The 9,129-nt window shown below is 36.5% G+C and overlaps 1 long non-coding RNA gene across 1 annotated transcript; it reads right to left on the bottom strand.

The window, feature by feature from the left end:
- Window positions 1-6,413: 6,413 nt before the first annotated feature.
- LOC149197351 (uncharacterized) lies at window positions 6,414-7,773 on the bottom strand. The gene is made up of 3 exons (XR_016254181.1): window positions 7,360-7,773; window positions 7,063-7,171; window positions 6,414-6,976 (listed from the first exon to the last, which is right to left on the bottom strand). It is a non-coding gene; the product is annotated as an uncharacterized LOC149197351 (long non-coding RNA).
- Between the last annotated feature and the right edge of the window lie 1,356 nt (window positions 7,774-9,129).

Raw genomic sequence — 9,129 nt, 5'->3', positions numbered from 1 at the left:
AGTTATTAATTCATAGAAAGAACTTTTTTAGCTTCAATTGGTATTAGAGCAGTTGATCCTCTGGCTGCTTCACCCTTGCATAGAGCCACACTCTTCAATCCAGGCCCTTGGCCATGGACTCTTTGTCAAATTTATTACTACGTAATTCAAGCATTTCGTTGCAATCTGGGAGTTTCTCTGATTCGTTAGAAGGCCTTTGGCCATTTAAAAAAATATATACAATTAACTAAACAGGCTTTGCCCAAAATTGACAGGTGGCACTGTAGCCACCGTTCAAGAAAATTGATCCAATCAGTGGCCGAATTTCTGCCCATTGTATAGGCAATGAAATAAATTTTCTATACAATTATTTACTTATAACTAGATTTGGGTTTTTCTACGGACGATTTCTTAATTAAAAGGAATTATTACAAAAAGTATCAGTCATCGTGAGAGTATCAACGAATAATTACATGAAAAACAATATACACAGAGGGGAATATTTAAACCAACTGCATTTGATATTGTATTTTGGAAGATACAATTGTGCATTGTTGTATTGTAAAGGTTTTGTTATTACTCAGCATAGTGGTTCTTGTACATTGCAATCAACCGACGACCACTCCTGACCAACCCACCGCAACGTCGTTCCACCAGGAGCCCTCCTCACCCGACACTTCCATAACCAACCAGCAGACCACCCCGCAACAACCTCCGCTATTCGCCAGCAGACCACCCTGCAACAACCAACCCACATTCTCGTTGGCCTGTCCTCATTGGCTACTCACATATCCATCTTATGTTGCTCGCATAAACGGTAGAGACATCACATATCAGCATAATGACCTGTTATAGATGTCTGATAATCAGTGTTTCCTATGAGAAATCGCATTTTGAAGTGGTGATAGATCGAATATACTTTCAAAACTCGCGAATCTGGCCATAACTCGCGCGTATCAAGTTATACTCCAAAGTTAGTTCATGATAATTCGCTTATTGGATCGCATTTGAAGCTGTAATATCTCGCATATCCTTTGAAAATTCGCGTATCCGGCGATAACTCGCGTATATCAACAGACTGTACCATGTTCCTTGATGATAATTCGCATGTTGCGGGCCGTTAAGTCGCATACCAAGGAGAGTAATCCGCATATTGCGCCGTGAGAAGTCGCATATCCGGCACTGGTAATCTGGATAGCCGGCCGAAGCAATCTGCATAGCCTGCAGTTATAACTCGAATAGCAGGTGTCATAAATCTTAAGTCACCAACAACATTGTAACACGAGTCCACTTTAATCGACGTAGTCAACCATATGAACTAGTGTGACTGTCGGGGACCATTAAAAACCATTTAGGATTAAATGAAAATCAAGCATTTTGTTTTATGCGTTTGGCATTCTTTTTTTTAAACTATATTATAGAAACCTTAACATAATTTTAATAAATTCAATTGGTATATGTAAAAAACAGATTATATATATATATATATATATATATATATAAAAACAGAATTACAAAAAAAGGAAAAAGAAAAAGAGAGAATATATATATATATATATATATATATATATATAATTATAGATTTTTATAAGAGATAAGTGGAAATATATTTTATAGTTTAAGAGAATATATCATATAAAAAAAGGGGAGATAAAAGAAGTGAAAAATAAATAAATAAAAATATAGAATGTCTAAGTAAACAAAAACAATTCCAAAGAGATGTAGAATAAGAAATCGACATACTTGAGCAATAATATGTTGAGGAGAAAAGAGAAGGGAATCCCTATTCCATTCTCTACATCCATCATCACTTCCACAGAATGATGCAATCAAGTGTACCGAGAAAGTGCAGCTAAACGATCAAGAGAATGATAAAATAGCCAAAATTCAGCAAAACAAGGAAGCGTTAGAACATGAACATAAAGATCTTGTGGATATGCATTACAAAGAAATAATGGAAAAAGACGAAGAAATTTCTCATCTCAAGGAAGATGAAACCTTGCGTGTAAAGAACCTTAATAAAAAATTATTAGAACAAATCATAAATCTAAATGATGAAAAGATTAAATTTCAAAACACTGAAAATAAAGTCGATAAATGAGAAACCAAAGAACTTTTACGTTTGAAAAACTATAATCAAAGCCTACTCACTCAAATTAAGAAACTTAAGGATGATAAGAAAGCATTAAAATATAAGTTGGAACAATTCACTCAAGAAGAAGTATCGAAATCTCCAGTTGCAACAGTTCAAGTTGAAAATAAGAGAACAAATATCGATCTAGTGAATATGAATACTCAAGAAGACAAGTTAATTGAGGAAACGACACGCTTAGATGTTGCAGTTTAAACAATGAACATCCCCAGTAGATGTTCCATAATCAACTCAACAACATCTTCGCCAAAAGAAAATCTAAAAATTGCCACATGCCCAATAAGGGAAAGTAAAGTCCCATATTGGCATCCGAATCATAAGAATAGACAAATCAACCATGCTACATATGGGTACCATTCAGAACAGAAACAACAAGTTGATGTTCCAGAGAATAATGATGTAAAATCAATTCCGTCTTATGCTGACAAGTCATTACAAAATTCCACTGATCATAATATTCCACAGAAGATTAATCTAGGATGGTCTAATCCCTTTTCAGTGCGACAATTTTGTTTGTTACTTAGAAAATCATATCAGCTTGTATCGACAAAGATGATTATTTTGAAACAGAAAGGCATTCGAAGCCAAAAGAGATCAAGCCTTTTTATCAACAAGCTTTGAGGACAAGGCTTTTTGAGGAAAAAGGTAATGTAAAGAATAAAATATATATAAATAATGTAAAATAATATAAAGAATAATCAGCATAAATAATTATTAGTTAAATTAGTAATTAGTTGAAGAGGCATGTCTAAATGAGACATGGCTTTTCATGAAAAGACACTTGCTTGATATATAAGCAAGCATCTAATTCTCATCCTAAATGACTCTCATTCTTATTCATATTTAATATAATATTTGTATCTCATGAATATCTTAATATTCTAAATTTTTTGGAGTAATTAATTTATAAAAAAAACTTTGTTTCCTTTAATACGACTAAAGCACTATATTGTGCATTAAATTTTGTGGAATACCATTTGGCCATAGAAACAAAGGAAGTCGTGAGTGCCCTTTATATTCTAAGAAATGAATACATATAAAACCTTTACGCTGTCATTATTACTCTGTTGTATTCATTTTTAATCGCGAGTGCCAACTTACTTTTTAACCAAATGATCTAAATTTTTTGTATATGTTTGTGTGTATTCTGAGCCCAGTTGTATATTTATTTCCGTTTGTTTTACCTTTCATGGGCAAGCGGTGCGCTGAAATATTCTCTTTAATCATAACAGAACCGGTGCTTCTATTTCTTTGCAACCCAAAACCTTAATAACGTACTCCAATGCTGTCTGTATTGTCAATGGATTGATTCCAAGAGATAAATTTTCTCAGCGGTAGCCTAATTTTGACATTGAATTCTTGCCAGTTCACAATCAGAGTTTAAGATGGTCTTGATGTTTAATGTTGTGAAGGCTTAGTATCATTTTATTATATAAATCCTAGATTGATATGTCAGACCATTTTTTGCACAAGTGGAAGCTTGAATGGATTTCCCAAAAAGGTTGCATTATGTTTCTATAATGCTTCATGCATTTCCAGTAAAACATTAAAAGCTAGATGCCAAAGATGTTTGTTAAATGTTGCTTATCAATGCATAGATAGGGTTAGTGCATGTCATATATTCTCATTGCTTTATTGAACGCTGCGCGTTGTCAATGTAATTCTTCAACGGTTCATGGATTGAGTTTTAACTCGTTTGAGTTTTCTGTTTTCACGGAATTGAGTTCAATAGCTGCAGTAACTTTGATTATTTTGAGTTCTATTATTCATCAAGTTTTGTACCTCTATAATTGGAATTGGGTTCGATAGCTGCATAACAACCAGGATTTTTCGATAGTCTGGGTATTTGTCTATGAAATCTGGCACATATTCAAGCCTTGAAAAAGTGAAAATAAGCCAGAATAACCCCGTCGGAGGTCCTTCAAAGGAAGGGTTGGCAGGGCCTGGGCAGATGTCTAATGTGTTGTTTTGAGGCTGAAACAAATGCCTACATGTTCTTTCAGTGTGCCGCAACTTCGCAAATCTGGTATGATCTGTCATTATCTCATGGTTTTCCTCACAGGGTTTTCTCATCTGCACAGGAGGGCTTCAAATGGTGGAGCGAACAGCGACCAGCTTGGCGATCAATATTCATCCTCACATGCTGGTTTTTGTGGAAATGGAGAAATGCTCATATCTTTCAAGATTCCAAGGTACCCCTTACCTCTGTCCTGGTTCACATTTTCGCCTTCCTTGACCCTGCTGGTTAATCTCCAGCCATGGTTTCTGTCTATTTGTCCTCTATCTTTCTCTATTGGTTTTTGTGGATATCTTTTCTCTTTTGATCTACCTCTCTGCTTTTGGATAGTATTATAAAATGCTTCTAAATGAAGATATATCTGTAAGCTATCTGGACAGTCTTATTTTTTTGTGGAAGTTCCGGATTAATCTACAGTATTAGACCTATCTGTTTTGTTCCAAGATGGGACGACATGTTATGTATCAGAATTTTATATTCTCTTAATATAATCCATGATGATTTTCTCGCTGAAAAAAAAAAAAACCCTGAGATTAGTGCCCAATTCATTTTAAGGTCTCCCTTGTGTTTATATGTTGCTGTGTGTCAGCAACAATGGCGTTCATAAGGGGAGGACTCTCCCACGACAATAGAAAATTAAGCACTTCCAGGTTTGGTGTCGAATACATAAGGGGAGGATTCTCCCATGGCAATCCAAATTACTGGCAGGGGATGACTATTTAACCTCAAGCAATGGTGGAGAAAACCCAAACGAACAGGATGAATTAGGCACTTCCAGGTTTGGTGTCAAGATTCAAACCACTCCGTATCCCTGCTAGAGTTGGGTATATATTTTATATAATGTAAGTGTCAAGATATGAGTTGGTTGAATATGTGGCATATATAAAGGTATAGACAGAGACAAATATATTCAAGAAATTCCACGGTGATAAGTCAGGTGGCCGATGTACCAACAAAAATCCTAACAAACTGTCCAGTTAAATACCAGAACGAAATAGCAATTTCAATGCAAATGATCTGTGGAATATACCAGAACGAAATAGCGATTTCAATGCAATTGATAGGTGGAATAGGGATCTGATTTTCCAAATAGAGGGCATGGGTTTGACTTCGTTTTTTTTGGTAGGGAATAGTAACAGTTTTAAAACCTTTTCCTTGACCATTGGTAGCATGAGAATTATCGTTAGAATCTAGCATAAAAGGAAATTAATGGTATGCATGTCATGACCTCTGTTTTGACTGAGAGAGTACCTACATGACAGGGATCAATGAGACATCAGCACTTAATGAGAGATTCCGGGACTACTTACAGGAACAACAGCAAGATGCTAATCAGAATCAGCATTGTGAGATATAAATATTAATGAATATGAAACTGGCAAAGGAGTTGACGTGGAGATTGCATACAGGCCCAGTTTATTGTATGCAATGACACTCTTTGACACTTTGAAAAAAGAAAAAACCTTCAGAGATTTGTCACAGCTTGAGTCAAATGCAGAGAGACATGAGGATTCCACCATTCTTCTAGAGGATTCAGAGTGATCTCAAGTGAAATGTGCAGGTAACATTTCATTGAAGCATCTCAAGTGTTCTGTAGATGGGCTTGGTGAAACATCTCATTGAAGACATGTAGTTCTGAACAATATGAGAATTTGGAAGTGATTATGCTAACCAGCAATTCAATTCATTAGAGTAGCCCTATAATTGGAGAGGTTTCTTTGTTCAAAGAAGTCGCCCTATTTGATTTATTTAGAGGGTTTTTATTGGCTCTGGCTGTAAGTTGCCTATTTGAAGCAGAAAGGCATGATTTATTTCCTTACGAGAGTATTGTATGAAAGATGCTCTTTGAGGAGCTCGACCTGATTGAAAGCAACTACAGGAGGGGTTTGCAGTTGGAGGGTAGAGCTGCTTTTTAATGGGGTTTACCCTGAACATACAGCAGTTTTCTTTTGTTATTAAAAGTTCATTGAAACCGCAATTTGAGACAGATGCATTACCAGCGAACAGGAATTTGAGAAAATTATAAATTACCTCGTTAACATATATTGAAACGAGCTAATTAAACGGTTTTTATCTTCCCCAAGTAATTGTCTGGTAACAAAAGTTGAACTATTCTATGAAGCTACTTTTCCATTAAATTCATCTTAATGTCTCCACTCTCCCACGAACTTCTGATACCATGTCATCACCACTACCCTATCAAGAATATGAAAACAAACCACGAAGCGAGAACAAATGTGCACAACAAACTTAGCAACATCTCTCTTTATCACACCCAATAAACCATCTCTTTATTTACAAATAAAACATAATAAAACTACCCATCGGGTGGCTGTACCTGTACTATGTTTACATTTGTGAAATAACCTCACCTATAGAATTACATAACTACTAGACACTGCTGCTTTCGCTGTCTTGCTTATAACTTGGTACTATTTTGACAAGGATTAAACAATCTCAATGATTGTTCTTTGGAGCAGAGCACTACCTCTTCTGCAGAGATTTTTATTCAATTGTTGGTGAAGGTGATCGATAATTCCCGCACCCCTTTTGCAGTTTGGGACAGTTACGAACATTACGCTCGTCTAAAGACATCAAATTCTTCTGACACCAAGATATCAACGTTTCAAAGCACGGCAGCTTCTCTACTCGTTCACACCCGTTGAGATTTAACTCTCGAAGTTTTTCCCAATTGCAAAACTCCCCTAATTGCCTCAATCCTGTACAAGAATACAACGTCAGATGTTGGCAAATAAGCTATCAAGTTGCTTCTGCTTCGCTGTGGTCTTTGGAATGTCTCAAAGGGGAGCCCATATTTTTAGAAGCTTCTGCAAATGCAAATATTTAGGTTTCAGCTACAAGTAGATATATAAATGAAATGGGCTGAAATATGAATGAAGACACCTTTGTCTACCTGAAATTCATGCTGTCACAGTAGTTGTAATTTCCTCCCAGACACTTATAACCCATCCCCTTGCGTATCGGATATGAAGGTACTGACCTTAGTGAACTTCGGTTATTACCTGTTCATTGAAGAAAAGTATACAGATCTGTCATTCTACGCGCAAAAAAAACAGATCTATCACTTTCATTATCTACTAATTCAATGAGAAAAAACATACACTAGGCAGATCTATCATGCTCGGATTAAACAAACTTGAAATATTCATTCTAAATAGACGACAAAGGTCGAAATAATTGAAGTACTTACACAAGACAATAGCTCCAATAAAACTTCAATCTTTGTTGTCGATCGTCTGCTGCAAACGACCACCAAATCAATCTGCGTTGTTGGTTGTCACAAGGTTTGATAAACCGATCTCCCAAATTTATCCGCTGGATGTGGCTTGACTCCGGAAAAGATCAGAAGAATGACAGCCCGTTCACTTCAAGGTCGAGTTCACCCGCTTCTACTATGGAAGAAATATGTTTCCTCCTTCCACCATTTCCAGCGAACTTGCAATCAGTTCTCTGCTAGGTGGGTGACTCTAAAGATGATAGGACAAAATGTTCTTGACCTCCGGACCACCTGTGATTGATAAAAACATCGTACTAAGCGATGCTATAGGTGTAAAAGTTAAATGTTCTTGACATCCAGACCACGTGGTGTGTGAAAAAGTCGTAACAGGGGCTGAGTAGGAGGCCGAGGAGGGAAGAGGGAAAAAGCTTTGTTATTGTGATGGAGAGCGGTTGCCATTGATGAACAGAAAGATGAAGCTCAGACATAGACAGACAGGCAAATGCAAAGAGGATGAAGCCGAGGCAGGTAAGATCTAGATAACAAGATAAATGAAGCTCAGCCCAACATACATATGATCGCTGATTAGCTGGAACTGCACGCAGCAATCTTGACCTACGCCTTGAACGGGAGACATCCCACCACATAAAGATTCTTGAGGTTGGTTGCGAACAGACAGGCGTTTAGTGCTTGACAGCTTGTGAATTGTGATGTGGTCCTTTCTTAACCGACAGTGCTGGGCGTTTAGTGCCTGACAGCTTGTGAGTTGTGATGTGGTCCTCTCTTAACCGACAGTGCTGGCCAGTGGCCATGACTCCCCCTCAACACCAACCACTAGTTTTGCACAGTAATCCATCGAAAAACCTAACTACCAAGATGGTTAGTTGGGGGCACATGGCCACGAAAGCAATTTACTTGGTATTAACATTTGTAAAAGTGATCTACGGTGCGAATTTAGCCAAGGAGGTTTGGTTCCCAGTTACCGGCCACTACTGAGGTAAAGGCAACTCCCACTTGCTAAAAAAGGCTTACACAGTTGAGAATAATGTCATCAACACAGCTCATTGGATGTTGGTTATAAATTTGAAAAACATTCATAATTCTTTATAGATTTGAGCATATAGTGTGAAGCACGCCAAAAGAGGTAACAATACAGTAGTCAATGCTTTGGAAAAAAGGTCGAGCAGACCCGCAATTAGATGTATTGTGCCTTTGAGAGATTAGACTCGTGCATATCAATGTAAATGATATATTTAAAAAATAAAATAAAAAATGAGGGATGTCTTTCTTTAGAAGCTATATATTAACCGAGATTTTGTGGGGAGGTGGGGAGACTATGATCACAATAGCTGAGCACCGACATGATTGAGGGTCGAACCCGGGTGGGGAGGTGCGGAGACTATTAACCGGTCGTCCCATCCACGCGCGATAACGCCTATGTGCATTTTGGACATATTTATGAGTAGTAAAATACTTAATTTGTTTCATGATCTAGTTTTTATTATGGTATTGGTTTAAATTTTATGGAGAAGAGTTTAAGGATACAAATTTATTAAAAAAATTAAAAATTTTGGTGAATATTATTTGTGGCTAATATGCAAAGTACAAAGTACAAAATGTTTAAAGATATTTTTGTAAAAATATTTAAATTTATAATGATTTTATATAGTGTTTGTAAAATTTTGGTAATTTTTAAGGTAAAATAATTTCATACTACAAAATTTGGACAAATCATTTTTAGAA

This window comes from Pinus tabuliformis, chromosome 2_2, assembly GCF_031772625.1.
Source record: "Pinus tabuliformis cultivar Carrire ecotype Pingquan chromosome 2_2, CPIR1, whole genome shotgun sequence".
In the NCBI taxonomy this organism is placed as follows: domain Eukaryota; kingdom Viridiplantae; phylum Streptophyta; class Pinopsida; order Pinales; family Pinaceae; genus Pinus; species Pinus tabuliformis.
This window is presented reverse-complemented; position numbering and strand designations above follow the sequence as displayed.